Here is a 17,269-nt window from a genome sequence, read left to right as displayed (position 1 = left end):
TAAATAATAATAATAATTATTATTTATAATGAACTACCTATATGAAGGTTAGAGAACTGAATGTCCTACAGTGAAGCAACTTTTTCCTGACATTTGTAACTCTGATCTGTTCTATCATTTATTACCTGCGGTATAGCTATACATTGTCTTGCAAAATTACACCTATGGCCTGCTCAACCTCCAAAATGCTTAATTACATTTGTTTTCAAGGAGGAGCATGGTGTCACCAGTATACTGATGATATGCAGCTCTATCTGTGCATTCCATCTGAATCAGGAGAGACTGTGGAGGTGTTGGACTGGTGCCTGGAAGCGGTGATGGGCTGGATTGGGGCCAAGAAAGCAAAACTGAACCCTGAAAAGATGGAGGTGCTCTTGGGTAGTCAGCTCTCATATCAGGGAATTAGGTAGATGATGTTTTGGGAGTGGCTGCACTCCCCCTGAAGGAAAATGTTCATAGCCTGGGAGGACTCGTTGATGTCATATCTGTCCAAGTGGCCTCTGTGGCTAGGAGTACCGTATTTTTTGCTCCATAACACTCACATTTTTCCTCCTAGAAAGTAAGGGGAAATGTCTGTGCATGTTATGGAGCGAATGCCTACGGATGGCGGGGGGATCTGCTCCAGTCGTGAGCAGAGGATCCATGGTTCCCCTTCCTTCCCTCCTCCATGGTTACAAAGCATGGATCCACATGGATCCTCAGGATTTTTGCATTGGGCTACCCCAAACTCACCGTCAGAGCACATGTCTGTGGCCATAGCATGAACCACAAAAATCATACATCCACTGTTTCGTTTAGAATATTTTTTTTCTTGTTTTCCTCCTCTAAAAACTATGTGCGTGTTATGGTTGGGTGCGTGTTATAGAGTGAAAAATACAGTAATTATGCCCAGCTCAGGCTGGTCCACTAGCTATAGCTATTCTTGGACTGGGAAAGTCTGGGTTCAGGGGTCCTCCTGTCCGGAAGCTGCAGCTGGTACAGGTTGGTGAAGGGTTTAGCCCAGGGGTAGGCAACCTAAGGCCCGGGGGCCAAATGCAGCCCAATCGCCTTCTCAATCTGGCCCGCGGATGGTCCGGGAATCGACGTGTTTGTACATGAGTAGAATGTGTCCTTTTATTTAAAATGCATCTCTGGGTTATTTGTGGAGCATAGGAATTCGTTCATCCCCCCCCCCCAAAAAAAACAGTCCTGCCCCCAGCAAGGTCTGAGGGACAGTGGACCGGCCCCTTGCTGAAAAAGGTTGCTGACCCCTGGTTTAGCCCAATGGGACCACAGGTCACCGGTCCTGAAAGCACTGTGTGTGGCTCCTAGTGAGCTACCATGCCCAACTCAAGCTGTTAACATTTGCCCTAAATGGCTTGGCACCCAAATATCCAAAAGAGCACCTCCACCAGTATCAACCATCTCAGTTCTTACAGTCTACAGGGGAGATCCTGTTGGGGGTGCTGTCTCTGGAGGCTGCCTGGTTGGCACTGACTCATAACAGAACCTTTTTGATATGACTCTCCCATTTGTGGAACGTTTTTCCTGGTGAGGTGTGTCTGTCTCCCTCACTGTTAAGGTTTAGGTGGAATTTTAAAGCATTCCTGTTCACTGAGGCACATGGTGGTTGAAAGACATTGTTTTGGCAACTTTGAAATTAGTAGTTGTGAGGATGTGTTTTTTCCCCCTTTAATTATTTTTGTAGTTTGTTGTTTGCTATCCTGGTATTCTTTGGGTGGCGGTGATGATACTGTGAGCAGCTCTGCGTGGCCTGGGTGCAAGACTTTACTAAGTCTTCTTGCCCAAGTTCCTTTAACTAGACCTGCCAGGGACCTTGAAACAGTCTATATACAAAGCATGTTCTCTGCCATATCTTACCAAGCAGCTAAACAAAAGTAACACTGCGGCCTATTTTAAGACAGGATGATAAAATGGCTTTAGAAACTGAGGATAATCTTCGGAAGTGAGATGCTAAGCAGCAATTGTCAACTTCCAACTATCAGAGCAGCCAGGACATCCCAGCATGAAGTTTAGGCGACTTTTTGGCTGCCTGTGTCCTGAAGAGGATGCAGAACAAGCCTGGCAGCCTTCAGGCTGAGCACTTGTAAACAACAGATGTTCACAACTAGAATATTGGGTGGTGATTGTGGTGGGGTTTTTTAAAGGACTTGAGGTGTGGGGGAAATGAGCCTAAAGATCACCACTGCTTGAAAATCTTAAAAGTATATAATTAGAATAAAGAGTGCATTATGACTTTAAGTGGTTTGAAAGAAATAAGCCTTGTATAGGAAAACAGTGCTAAACCTTGAAAATTCTATTATCATTCGGGCATTTTCCTAAGTGATCTAAGAACACCTTGTACTATGGAGTGTGTGGATTGTTAAATTTCAGCATGCCATTAATGATGAAATGGATTTATTGAATATTTTAATACAAAAAGGATGCACATATTTAATATAAAAAGAATACATGCCATTAATGATAACATTGATTAATCACAGCAAGAAAAAGAAGGATATTGATGTTTTTATTAAGATTTTGTTGTAGTTTTATTGTTGCATGTTACATTTTGTTTGATATCCTCTATCTTGTGTCTGGGTATGTTCAGTGGCGGGGTGGATTATAAACAATCACAATAAAAAGGTAAATAATGTCTATTTACCTTTTTATTGTGATTCTTTATAACTAGTTTTAATTAGAAATATCTTTTTGATATTCCATTTCCTAAGTACTTTCATCTTGTAACAGATGTTAAGATCTGGGAATTAAATCTAAAAGCTGTCGTATTTTAGTACTTAAATCTCATTGCAAGCTACTGAGGGCTAAACTCCTAAATATCAGTCATTAGATTTGAAAAATTAATACCAACCTCTTAAGTGCCATCTTTTATCTTGTGTGTGTTTGTATTTTAAATATGGTAAACGGGCGTGTTAAACTATTCAGAACTTTTCCTTTCCTCCCCATGATCCTAGGTGTGTATTTGGCATATGCGTTTTTGAGAGACCTGCTTTACCCCCTAGCCTTTGTTTGAATTACTCAACAGCGACTCAGTGGGCCTGTTTTGTAAATCAAAACACTAGAAATGCCAGTTGATTTTGCCTTATTGAATTGGTCCTGCAAATGTTCAGATACATTCCGTTTCAACATAAATTTTGAAAGCCTTCAGAGGATGAGGAAAGTTCTGCTTGGAAAGTTCACCAGGGTGCTTAAGAGTGTAATCCTATACCTGGGAATAATCCTCACTGAATTAAATGGGACTTTCTTCTAAGTGTACTAAGTGTACTATACAAGTATAGAATTGTACTGTAAATGGTTGAAATTCTACTTCTTAACATCAAACCTGTAAATTGGGTCTGTAAACTAGTTTAACAGGCAGCAGTGCTGATCCAAAATAGCTTATCAGGTAGTGCAAACCCTGTCCTACTTGCTGCCTGAGGTATAATGTTTTAACCTCTGACCCTCTTGCCACAGGCAGAGAATCCCCATTATTGCTGAACACATAACTTAAGAGTCAATGTCAAAGGCTTGCATTACATCTGGGATTATTAAAAATTTTCATAGCTCCATCTATTTGCCGCTTTTATGCAGTTGTTCAGTGCAAAGCGAACAGGAACCTTTTTGTTTCAACCCTGACCTGAGGTTTTTTTTAATAATGAAAGCTAGATGTATGCCACTGACTGTGAAATGATTCAGTTAGCAATAAATCATCGAAATACTTTGTGTCACAACAACATGCTTATATCTTGATGGTTGTAGGCACTTTTACCTACCATGGTGAACTTACCACTGTTAACAGCAGCTGAGATCTGGGCTAGGTAATGTGTCTCAACATAAGCATAGGAACTGTCACAACAAACCCAGAAATGGTTGTGCCAAAATTATTGCCTCTCATTTTGACATACTTAGAATCATAGAACTGGAGACTTGGAAAGGGACCGCAGGGGTCATCTAGTCCAGCCCCCTGCAATGCAGGAATCTTTTGTGCAGTGTGGGACTCAAACCCATGACCCTGACATTAAGAGTCCCGTGCTCTACCAACTGAGCCGAAAGCAGAAGCCTGAACTTCTCTCTCTTCCCCTCGGGTTTGCTTCCTGGTTTAGCACCACTGTTTAGGAAGCAGGCATTAACAGCGAGCACCATATTTTTAAATAAGGAAAAAAATGGGTCTTCTTACCAAACTTCACGAGTCTATGCTGATTTTTTAATATCTTTTTTTGGAGAGGGGAAGTATTTATATTTGAGCACAAGCAACCTGGTATAGTTGAACCAGCTCCAGTCTTTGGGGAAATATCATCCTTTAATCCTTTTCACACTGAGGCATTGGAGCAATAATATCCAACCAGAAGTAATGAATTGGAGTCGATGTTTGATCTACATGAAGGGATCCCTTTTGAGCACTGCACGTTTGAAGCCTTCTCCTTGGGTGGTCATAAATCTAAATCAGAGCATTCACCACTTTCACAGCAAAAGTCAGCCTGCATGGTACAGTAGCTGCATTTAGTGGTGCTTAAATTCCTTTGTAGTTTTAGTTAGAAATGCTATTAGCTTCCCTTCCATGAAATTCCCTCAGAGGCAATCACCCTCCAGTTATAAGTGACAGTTCTTGTGTATGCATGGCTATCATTGAGTGAGTTTTTAATTTTTATGAAAGCAAAACCCTTCTTTTTAACCTCCACCTCTGTTCTTCTCTTTCCCAGAATATCCTGTCTGTCTTGTCTGTCTTTTTCAGATTGTGATCTCTTTACTGTAGGGTTAGTCCTTATCTCTGCAAATGCTTCTCAATGCTGAGCTGCCTGTGTTAAATAAAAATTATGTAAATAGTCTGTTTATTTTGTAAAATCTCTTTGAGATGAAGGGTGCAAAAACAAGAAAGGCGGCCTTATTGTTCCTGGATTAAATAGGGGTCGAGGGGAGCCCTCAGGGTTATAATGCAATATCTAAAGTGGGTTCCCAAGACATGTGTCCCAACTGCGTGAGGCTGAGATTTGGGCGTGGAGTGACTGAGGTGACAGTCCCAGAGAGAAATTAGAATGGTGCTTTGCTTAATCATATTCCCCCCTCCTGCCCTATGGCCTTTCATGTGTAACCTCATGCGGTATGTCAACATGCAAACTGGCGCCACCAGACACCAGTGGTTCTACTTGCCATATTTCTGTGGGCCCTTGGTATTTCTGCTATGCACCACTTTGGAATAGCTTTGTGAATTGTGGCGCAGTAGTTTGGACAGCTGGGAATTGTCTCTCTTAACTCTTTAATGTCCATATATTTTCCTTTGGTTTAAAGGAGATTTTCATGCTGTGCTCTTCTTGCATTCTCTCTCTCTCTTTTTGGCGGGGTGGGTGGGGAGAACCATGTCATCTAATAAGCCATATCAGTTGGCATGGGGCTTAGGTAGGCAACTCTAAAGAACTGGAGAATGCTGCTTTCAGTCCTCCTGTTCTGATGGCGGGCACTTTCTAGGTGTTGCCTGTGGTGTGCCTTGGTTTGGCTAATAACATATTAATTCTTGACAGTTTTGGGAATTCAGTTGCAGGACATGAGAAGCAAGCAAGTCTTCATAGTTCACATATGGAAGTGGACCCTTAGTATGGCAGTCCAGCTGGACTGGGTGTAAGGAGGAGCTCCAGCTTTGTGGCAACTGCTGAGAAGAAACAAAAGGAGAACTAGTTGTTTTTACCACCGCCCTCCCAAAAAAGGGGGGAAGCATTTTGATGAAAAGAGACCTTTGACCTCCATAAAAAGGTTGTCTTGGAGCAATTCTCTCTCTAAACATGTTTGCTTGGCACAACCATTGTTAGCTTTTTGGTACTAGGTTATGTCAATTAGGTATGTTGTTGTTGTTGTTGTTGTTGTTAGACCAAGTCTTTAAGACCTTTACTGTAACTGCCCTTGTTTGCTTTTTACTTGCTTTTAATATTATGTTAATGCTTTTTAAATAATTAAAACTAAACAACCCCAAACTAGAGTGGTAAGCTGCCCTGAGGACTTCATATTGTACAAAGGTGGGGTAGATCTTTAAACAAACTGGTGTGTGTCAGTAGTTTCTTCTAGTAAGCTCTCCTTCCCTCCCTCTCCTTTTTAATAAAAATGTGTTACTGTGCCAGCTTTCCATGATGACAAGTTGCTGCTCAGGAGGCTGGCCGTGAATAAACTCCTCTACCTGTTTTTCCAACGTCACACTGTTCTTTGGCTCAGAGGAATGAAGGCCAGGTTTGAGGAAATGTTTTGCTAGCTTTATTTATGGGCAAAATATCACAATTAGAGGAAGAAGATCATGTTTGCGGGAATATATGACAATGCTTACTGAAATAGATGCCTTGTTCCACCTTCCTAACCTACACTAGATATGCCAGGGTGGCTGGCGAACCATAAGCCGTCTTCAGGAGTTCATGAACTCAAGAGGGGGGAAGTGTGTGCATGCCACTCCCAGTGTGTACACCTGCTGCACCCTTTCACATATTTAGTCTGAGCATCTGAAGAAGTCTGGATGGACACGCTTTGAAGCTACCTCAATGCCTGGAATCCTGATAATGCAGGGTTTCTGATCACAGGGAGGCTTCTCTCAGCATGTTCAACCAAACACGCGTAGAAGCCTCCTTCAGACCCTTGGACTAAAGACATGAACTTTGGGTGTGTAGGGCATGGGGCAAGTGCATGTGAGGACATTGGGGGCGAAGCCAGCCCCCTGCATACTTTTTGCCCTTGTGTGTTCAGGATGAATGCCTACAGAAGCTAAAGATAGCCTGCTTGGTCCTTCAGGGGGAAGGGATCCAAAGCACACAATAGGGAAATACCTTTATAAGGACCCTTGAAAAATGTCGCAAAGTAGTAAATAAGTGTTGGAGCTTTCCAGAAAGCTTCACTCAAGCCAGGTGTTAAAACAAGGGGTGGAGAAGTAAGGAGAAGGGGAAAGCTGGCATGACATCAGCAGATGGAAACAACCTTAAAATGGATTCCAGCAGTTGTGGTGCAGACATAATTAGATTAGACTCTGCTGGGTGCTAAAATTGCTTTTCAGACTGCGTTGAGGGCTGTTAGGACTAAGAAACAAAAGTGGTTCCTCCGTGACATTCTGGAAATAAAGTCGTACCTCAGAAGTCCAACGGAATCCTTTCCGGAAGTCCGTACGACTTCCAAAACGTGTGGACACCAAGACGCAGCTTCTGATTGGCTGCAGGAAGCTCCTGCAGCCAGTTGGAAATCGCGAAAGCTGCATTGGACGTTCGGGTTCCAAAGAAAGTTTGCAAACCAGAACACTCACTTCCGGGTTTGCGGTGTTTGGGAGCCAAAGCGTTCAACTTGCAAGGCATTCGGGATCCAAGGTAAAACTGTACAACACTTAACAGAGTCTTGGGTCTGTCTCTTGCCTGAAGTGGAGTTCACGGGCCACTTGCTGTTTTGGAAACATTCATCAATGGGCCAGAGTGGGAATGAGATAGTAAAGTTAGCTGTATTGGTCCATAAGAAAAATATCTGAAATCCACAACTAGGTAATCGCTTAATTAGGATCAACCAAAAGGTCACAAACTTGTGCCAAGCTTTTGAAATTGGACTGCAGTTCCCATCAGTCCCAGATAGCACACACTGCCCTAGAAGGTGGACTTAGGGCTTCACATTTTAGTGTCCTTGACCCAAGGAAGCTGCATGATTTCCCTTACCTGCTAACGCTGACATTCTGAATCTTCGTCATGCCATTTATGTATGTGCAAAGTTATTCTGGTTTTATTAACAGGTCACATTCTTAGAACATCTGGTATCAAGGTCAGTCTTAACATTGTTTGTTCTAACCCGTTCTTTGATTAGATCATCAAATACAATGTAAATCCCTTAAGGCACATGAGGTAAGATGTTCCAAACGAGCTCAGCTCAAGAGTCCCCCACTACTCTGGCCAAAAATGAGACAGTGAGTGCTGTGTGGGTTCTTGGAGAACTTTTTTTTTTTTTTAATCCTGCCTTGTTTTGTTTCCCAAATACAGTGGTGCCTCGCAAGACGAAATTAATCCGTTCCGTGAGGCTCTTCGTATAGCGGTTTTTTCGTCTTGTGAAGCAAGCCCATTGACAGCTTAGCGGATTAGCGCTACAGCTGTCAAGCGGCTTCCAGCGATCAGCTGTTAAGCGGCTTATCAGCGGAACAGCTGATAAGCGGCTTAGCGGCTTAAAAAAAGGAAGAAAAAAGTGAAAAAAAACCCGCAGGGGGATGCAAGATTTTTTTCGTCTTGCGAAGCAACCCCATAGGGGAATTCGTTTTACGAAGCGTCTCCAAAACGGAAAACCCTTTCGTCTAGCGGGTTTTTCGTCTTGCGAGGCGTTCGTCTTGCGGGGCACCACTGTAGGAGTGATTTTTATAACTCTACTCCCATGCTGTGCCTCTTGTTTTGTTGAAATTTGAATGAAACTTCTGCCATCCTCATTCTTGCTTTGTGTGGGTTGGGGATTATATTCCTTTCTTCCAGCTTTAGTATGTGACGTTTTAAAGCTATTAAAATGTGTAGCTTGTTTTGCAAAGAAGAAAAAAACACTTTTCTGAGAGCACAATGGGAATACAGAACTGCTCTTTCGATGTTTTAGAAGGAAAGGTTTCTGATCTGTAAATATTATATAAAACTCCTTTCTATGGGATATTAACGGATTTCCCAAATAAAGTTTAGAGTGCAAAACATATTCTGTCTCTGACAGGTGCTCCTGAGAATTTCAGAAGCATAATCAGAGCACAGCTTCCAACCACCTCTTGTGGCCAGTGATACATCAGTTTTTGAGGATTCTGCCTGCATTTCAGGCTACCATGTGTAGTATCAATTGTACTGTTTACATTTGCACCCTGCCCTTCTTCAATAAACCCAGGACACGATACTTGCTTGTCAGTTACTACATATATTTATATTATATATATGTTATACACACACCGTATTTTTTCGTATATAAGACTAGGTTTTCCCCCCTAATAAATTATGTCAAAAATTTGGGGGTGTCTTATATGTAGATAGTGCCAAGGCCATTTTCTTAAATCTGAATCCCCCAAAATATGGGGCGTCTTATACATGGGAGCCTCTTACAGACAGAAAAATACGGTACTTTATATATCATATTAAATGCTTCCAGCTTGGGCAGGGAGGAGAAGGGAGGAGTGCTATTGTTTTGTTTTGCTCTTGTTTTTATTATGTATTTTGTGCATTTATCTTGTATCTTTATGCTTTGAACTGCCCCGAGATCTACAGATGAAGGGTGGGGCAGCATACAAAATTAATAAATGGACCCTTGTGTCGATTTTGGCAAGGATTACTTTTAAGTAGGCACCTAAATGCCAATACTGCAGGTGCCTGACCGAGGGTCCTTGGAAGCATGTTCCAAGGGGCAGGCACAACCACACTAAAGGCCCTGCTGGTCTTGGTAGGGTAGGCATAAGATGAGCTTCAGGAGCACATAGTGCTACTAAGAGTCTCTCTTCCTGACACTAAAAAGAAACAAGTGGTTTTTGGTACCCAATGGCTGTTCCACTCAATTTGCACCAAGGAAAGTATTATTTGAAAGCCCACAGTGTATAGGCAACTTCCCAAGTGTTCCCAGTTTCCCTTAATTCTTGATGGTATAGCCCCAGGCTGCTTAATCCGCCTGTGATGTTACAGCAGCTAAAATAGATCTTGACCATGGTTGTATTGAAGCAGATCGACCACTTGCTGTAAGATGACCCCCTGTGAGCTCTTTTGCACTAGCACAGTGTCATAGGAAAATGCATAGCCAGGTGGCTAAAGAAATGCGAAGCCTGTAAACTTTATGGAGTAGCATAAGTACAGTCCATTAGACTGGCAGACCTCTTGCTATTTTTATATAAGAAGAAAGAGCCTGTGTGTCCCAGCCAGCTTATTGTCAAGTTTGAGGAGTGCTGCCTTTTGATCCTTTTGTTGGCTTTTGTCTGTTGTAGCAGCATACATACACAAGTCCAGGGAATGTGAACATTTTCCCCTCTTGTACGTGCTGGCTTTCCTTGGCAAGCCAAGCTGAGTAGTAAGTAGTTTTGCTTCACCCTGGCTCTCTCACTTCCCTTACACACTGAACCTTGAAACAATCCAGATTGCAAACTTCAGTCATTTCCTGTGATATTTTTCACAGGGCAAGAAACTCTGCCAGATCAGCTGCTTTGAAAGTGCCATTCTTGTGTTTTGTTCTTTAAATGAAACTATAATCTGTTTCTTACTACAGATCCAATCTTTCTCTCCCCCCTCCCTGGCTTCGCCCTCCCCGTCTATGGAAAGAACAATGGAAGTCAACAGTAATCTGTATTCTTAACATTTCTAGGAAAGTTAACAGCGTTTTTCTGGCAGGAAACTTCTGTTATCTTTTGACAATGGAATAAGGGATTTGTTTTTTGGGACTGCATCCTACTCCATCAGGAAGATGGTGCTGCATTTGCATCACAGTGGAAAATATACCTTAGAAGCTGAAACATGAAGTAAAATACACAGAAGAATAATTATGAATCTTGGCTTAAAAGCTGGTTATTCTGTGCATGTACTGTAGTAGAGGAACTGCTATCTTTTTGTGTATGCGTGTGTGAACAGTTTATACTGGTTCAGAGGTGCAAACTATTTGTTGTTCTTTATACATGTTTACCTTAGCTCCCTTCTGAAAAGATCAGGAGGATATGCCCCTCTACTTTATCATTATAGTAACCTTATGAGTTACAGCCTTTCTCAACCTGTGGATCCCCAGATGTTGTTGAACTACAACTCCCATCACCCCTAGCTAGTAAGGCCAGAGCTCAGGGATGATGGGAGTTGTAGTCCAACAACATATGGGGACCCACAGGTTGAGAACTGCTGGATTAGAATGAGAGAGAGAGAGATAGATAGAGAATAATGAGTCCATAAACACCCAATATGCTACATACACATGCATGGATTTAAACCCAGGTGTCATTGGTCCTAGTCCACTAGTATACCAGCTGTGGGGAACCTGTGGTCCTCCATATGTCATTGGACTCCAATAACCATCAACTCCAACGAGCAAGGCCAGGATGGGAATTGTAGAGGAGAGCAGTTATGATCTACCCCTGCCCTTTATCATATCAGTTCTAGTTGATAGTGTAAATAGTGTGGTCTTGAGAATTAGTCCACCTTTGCTGCTATATTTCTGGTGCCATCAGCACACCTGGTCTTGGAAGCAGAACATGGGGGGGGTGCTCTCTGCATCTCCCACATCCCCCACTGATGCCCCCACTACAGCTTCCCGTGCAGCACTAATGGTTCCTGATGAACCATGTGGAAATGCTGAGTTGCGACATTTGAGAAATATCTGGTGGAATATTTGATCCCTAATCAAGAACACTGTGCTCAATAGTCTTTTGTAATAGTTTTGTAATTGTTGAATTGGCAGCTATGTGCTCTTTATCTGCTTTTAGTCAGGAGTGGGAAGACTCGCTGGGTGTTCTTTCTATATTGAGTTGTGGAAGGCTCTTTTCTTCTCTTGAGCCAGAGGCTTCTACATGTGGCGTGTCCCGTCCGTATGCAAAGAAGGCAACCCCGCAAATGAGTTTCATACTTTCTGTATTACCAGAAAGCATGGCTGTGTGCCAGTGGAAGTGTGTGTTGCCAGCTATCCTCATGATCTTTAGGATGAATCAGCCTGTTTGATAATTGTGTCCTCTGATTTGGATGCCCAACTGTTCTCTTCCCACCCCCTTTCCCATTTTTAAAAGGAAGATTTTGTGTGGCTTGCTTTCGTGGGGAGAAAACCCTCCTCTGTTTAATTCCAGATGAGCTTTAAAGTGAATTCTACAGCTGTTGGAAACATTCCTGCCATAGTCTGGCTTAAAACAATATTTTTATTATTGTCCCTTCCAAGTATTACACAATACAGTGGAAAAAAGAGTGCATGTAAACAAATGATAAAAGGAAACTAAGTAATCTAGGCAAGTTAGAAAATCAGAAATACAATCTCCTGGGAAGTTGTCTGATGACAGCTCCTTTTACAGAGCTCAAGGGGGTTTACATACTTCACCTCCGCTCAATTTTCACTTCACAACAACCCTGTGAGGTAGGCTAGGCTGAGAGGCAGTGACTGGCCTAGGCTCACACAGCGAACTTTGTGGCTGAGTGGTGTAAATAAAAATAGGCCCTTTTCCCTTATGGGGTATCCAAGAGCCCATATAGAGTCCTTACATAGGTTCCCTATTGGTAGGAGAAAATAACAGAGGCCAACCAGAGAATATTGAGAAGCAAAGCAGCTAGTAAGCTTGATCTTTATTGATCTGTTGCAACAGGGTACTCCCCTCACACGCAGGAGAGGAAGAGGACCCAGAACAATGGCCTGCAAGGCCTTATAAAGATTATTGAAATTGCCACCCTGTAGATCAAGACCACCCCCAGAAACATGCATACATCACAGAAGGGGTGTAACCTAAGACCACCCCTCAGATACATCCCACCTACATCACAGAAATTTAAATGTTGTTTTTCTCTTGTCACAGTTTATCTCCTGTCGCTTTGTTTATTTTCTGTCTGGCAGGTTACTTGATTGGATTTCTTGGGGAGCCTGGGCAGTCTTGTAATGATAAGGCTCACACCCTTATTCAAACACAGATTAAGACAGGATTTGTGAAGGAAGAGACAATGGGGAAGCTTTTCCATTTTGACCATGCAGAGAAACATTTGCTCAGTTTAGGAATCAAAATGGTTCCAGGTTGGCTTTCCTGTGCTGATCTATGTACATGTGGTTATGAACGTTGCCATATATCTAAAACCATAAAATTCCTATCACAGTGGGGATTTGAACTCTTGTCTCCCATTTCTAGTCCAGCACTCTAACCACAACACCACACTGGCACAGTTCATTGAGACTTGTAGGTGACCTTCCCACCTGCTATTATCTGAGTTACTGCTCTTGCTTTAGCAAGGCAGTATACAGCTTGTGTTTGTAATACCTAGCCTCCTCCATAGTTTTTGTTGCCAACAGGTTGCAGTATCTTTTCAAAGTAGTATGTGTAGAAAAAGGGTTCTTCAGCTGGCAGGCAGCCTTAAACGCCCCTCTCTCCACAAATATATTTAGCACATGTGTAGAATAACAAAGATGGCGGCCACAGCAGATAAAGACCACAACTTCCAAAGAAGGAACCTGCCTTTAAACAGGCTTCAGCATATCTGCTCGCCACTCAAGTGCAACACAGCCCTCCAAAAAGTGGGATGAGTAGCTGACTTTCTCCTTAACTTCAAACCTAGATGGATAAAATTGTCTGTTGCAGATCCCTGACAACCCTCTAGCTCAAGAGCTGAGAGGACAACCAAGGACTGTTTGGCAGCTGCATGGCCAAGGCCCTCAGAGAGGCTTAGTCATGAAGGGCCAAACCAGCAGGCCTCAGTTCCACCCAAGCCTTTCCCACTGACAAAAGCTAGAAGGACTTGACGGGTGGGGAAGGGGCCTAGCGACTGCACTTTATTTATTTATTTGGCATGCAAGGCCAGTGAAAAATTGTAGATCTGTCATTATTCATGGCTTGGGGTAATAATTATTTTTATCTATCTATCCATCTATCATCTATCCATACATACCCCACCCATCTGGCTGGGTTTACCCAGCCACTCTGGGCAGCTTCCAGCAAAATATTAAAATACTATAATTCATCACATATTAAAAGCTTTCCTAAACAGGGCTGCCTTCAGATGTCTTCTAAAATTCAGATAGTTGTTTAGGAATGTTGATTATGAACGGACTGCAGGATTTGCCCAGATCCTGAATTGAACTTTAAGATTACCCCAAACCAGAGTTACCAGTAGTCAGATGGTGCTTGCTGCAAAACCAGAATGGGAAATGTGGGAGGAGGAACCAAGAGCATTTTATTGTTGGTGAGTCAGAGAGGAAAGGGAAGTATGAAATCATTTGACCCAATCCTTAAACCAGGGGTCAGCAACCTTTTTCAGCCATGGGCCGGTCCACCATCCCTCAGACCATGTGGTGGGCTGGACTATATTTTGTAAAAAAATATGAACGCAAATAACCCAGAGATGCATTTTAAATAAAAGCACACATTCTACTCATGTAAAAACATGCTGACTCCTGGACTATCCGCAGGCCGCATCTAGAAGGCGATTGGGCCGGATCTGGGCCTTAGTTTGCCTACTCCTGCCTTAAACCCATAGTTCACAGTTACATCTGTGGTGGCCCCACTGCTTATGTGTTGGTTTTCAAGAAAGAGAAGGAGAAATGTAAAAACTGAAGTGCATCCAAAATGAGGTCTCAGGATGCTGAAAAGAATAAGGATTTTATTCTTCAACAGCCCACATGGATTTTTTTCTCACAACTTCCCACAGCCTCCTGAGAGATGTTCTTTTGTTTTTCGCTTTCTAGAAGGGAAAATAAATTCAGAGTATAAAGCAGAGGTAAAGGTGGCTTATTGTTTAAGCAGAGGCTGGATGGCCATCTGTCATGTATGATCTAGTTGAGATTCCTGCATTGCAGGAAGTTGGACTAAAAGACCCTTGGGATCCCTTCGAATGCTACAGTTCTATGATTCCAACTTAATTATTTACAAAATCATGGCTAATTCTAGGTTTCTGCTTTACTAAGGAAATAATAAGATAAGTTTGAATATAAGAATTCTAACAATAAGAAAGCATATTAATAGGTTTATCAAAATCTCTTTCTATTGCACATTATCCTAAGTATGTTCTGGTTCTCTGGATAGTAAAGCAAACTCATTTGTGTACAAAAAATTCTCTGCTTGCACAGACATTTAAACCCCAAACAGACTTAAAACTGAGATGATCATACCATTCAGATAACCCTTTGGAAAAAATAATTGCCTTGAACTACTTCTTGTAGCTGCCTTGGAATAATCCAGTAAAGATCCTGTATTCTCAGTGATTTTTATAACACCTGCTTATAGTTGCTGAACGAATCCAAAAGCAGAGGCTGTTCTTTCAGCACTACAAATATCCCCTTAATCCCTGGATTATTCCAAGTCTGCTACAGAGTCCCCTGATGTGCCCTGCATCCCAGTCCCCATTTGCTCCTTTTTTTACTTTTAGCAGCCCTTCATCCCTGTTGTCTACAGTCTAGCTACTCCTTTACCCTCATGAGTGTTTGCTTCATTCCTCCTGCCTTTTACACTGAGTTCTCCCTACCCATTTTTCTTTGCCTACTTACAGGGTTATACGTTTTCTACACATTTGCTGTGCATGCATAAAATGGCATCTTTCAAATCTCTGCTTTAATTTTAGAATAGTGAGTTTTTCACCCTTATGGTGGCACAGAAGACCTTGAATGACTGGGCTGCCCGGACCTGCCTTGGGCCTTTCAAAGGGACAGGAATAGAGCCCCCAAATGATTAAGGGGATGGAACGACTTCCCTGTGTGAGGAAAGGTTTCAGCATTTGGGACTTTTTAGTTTAGAGCGGGCACATCCAACAGGTAGATCGTGACCTACCAGTAGATCACTGGATGTCTGTGGTAGATCACTGGTAGATCACTGTTTCCCCCCCAAAGAAGCTCAACAAGTTTGGCTCCCCTAAAAAAGCTCAACATTTTTGCCCTGCACCCCAAAAATGGGCCTTCCCCCTTCCTAAAAAAAAGCTCAGCAACTTTGAGCTGAACCCCCAAAAAGAGGGTAGATCACTGCCAGTTTTTAACTCTGTGAGTAGATCTCTTGGGAGTTGGCCACCCCTGGTTTAGAGAAAACGCAAGTCAGAAGTGACAAGATAATCAGGCAGGACATGGAGAGAATATAATATATTATATTATTATAGAGAGTGGATGGAAAAACTTCTCTTGAAAGAAAGAAAATGTTGCAATATATATATATGTACACTTACTAACTTTGCATAATGCAACCCCATCAATGAACTGAGGCTTCATTTGTGCAGAATTTTGATGGGCGAGAGGAACACAGAACATGCATAGTTTTGCGTTTGATTTTGTCTTCAGCACCTTGGGGAGAAGATATCACTGGCAGCATTCACCCCTGGCTGCTGCTTGACCCCTGCTGTGAATTGCACCTCTGATAATCCATGGATGCCAGGGTGGACTCTGGACTTTTGGCCAAAAAAAACCATGTTCTGAATCAGATCCCCACTACAACTGTGGTTGTCTCACTAATAAGTGATGGCAAATGAGAGAGGATTGGACTTATTCCCCACTCTGTTGTCATTTAATTTTTGTAACTGAAAATTAAAAAGGGTCTTGACCTAGTGTCTAAGTGGGCTCCCAGATAAGTGAGTAGTGCAGCCCTAATCTTCATTTGTGTCTTTTCTGCTAAGATTTTTTGGGAGGCCGTAGCAATGAGGAGAACATGTTATAGGAGAATAGAGCAAGAGGTTTTGACACTATGTAAGTCTTGCTGTTGTAATTCTAGCTATGTAATGTCATGGCTGTTTTTGAAAAATTCAATATAGATTATTGTAAGGTGCTGTGCAACCATTTTCCTTTCAAAGAAAAAGAATCATAGTGTCCTAAGAGAGCCCAGGGAAGTTGTTTATTTATACAGGCCAGTGGTTTGTTATATTTAAAAGCCCTGTTATTTTTATTAATACTTTGCTGTAAGGATAAATGGTGAGTTAGTGAGCATTTGTTAAACATCCTGTCGTGAGATGCACCTCGTGGCTGCTCCGAGGAGAAGTGATTGTGGTCATTGTTCTGAGAAAGTTACCGCCCTGCTTTCTGTTCCCTGATATTGAACATTCAGTTTCTGGAAGGCTACAGTTCACAAGGTCCTCAAGTAGCAGACCTGTAGCTTTCTCTCAGCATGTCATCTAATATTTCTCTACTAGGGTTGATTTACGGATATGATCTTGTTGAAATCTGGTTTGTACAGATCGGTGGAAAGAGACTGCTGGCAAAGCCATCAGGAGCTTTAGTGATACTTCACCCTGAAGATGATCATTCCAAAACAGAATGAAACAATATTTTAAATTTTATTGTATTTTTATCTTATTTGGCTTAATTTTGCAGGGTTTAGTGGCTTACAGTGCAATCTTAGCTTGGGTTTTATCATCACTAGGAACTAATTTAAGACATTTCTGGTGAAAAATCACGTATATATAACAAAGAACAATAGTCTTTAAATAAGTTTTATATCTATATATCTGTATCTATCTATATCTATCATCTATATCTCTATATCTCCCGCCCATCAGGCTGAGTTTCCCTAGCCACTCTGGGCAGCTTACAGCATATAAAACAACAAAACATCAAACATGACAAAACAAGATATTTTATACAAGCAACAAACAAACCAGTACATCAATAAAAACCAATAACAACAATAATAACAATAATAATAACAGTTTACAGTTATACCCAA

At 42.0% G+C, this 17,269-nt stretch overlaps 1 protein-coding gene across 6 annotated transcripts in view; it reads left to right on the top strand.

Moving 5' to 3' along the window:
• SRGAP2 (SLIT-ROBO Rho GTPase activating protein 2) overlaps positions 1 to 17,269 on the top strand; it is a 200,704-nt gene that overhangs the window by 70,726 nt on the left and 112,709 nt on the right. The gene's annotated exons all lie outside the window — the stretch shown is intronic.

Source organism: Podarcis melisellensis (genome assembly GCF_964234715.1).
Source record: "Podarcis melisellensis genome assembly, chromosome: 6".
Classification (NCBI taxonomy): Eukaryota; Metazoa; Chordata; class Lepidosauria; order Squamata; family Lacertidae; genus Podarcis; species Podarcis melisellensis.
This window is presented reverse-complemented; position numbering and strand designations above follow the sequence as displayed.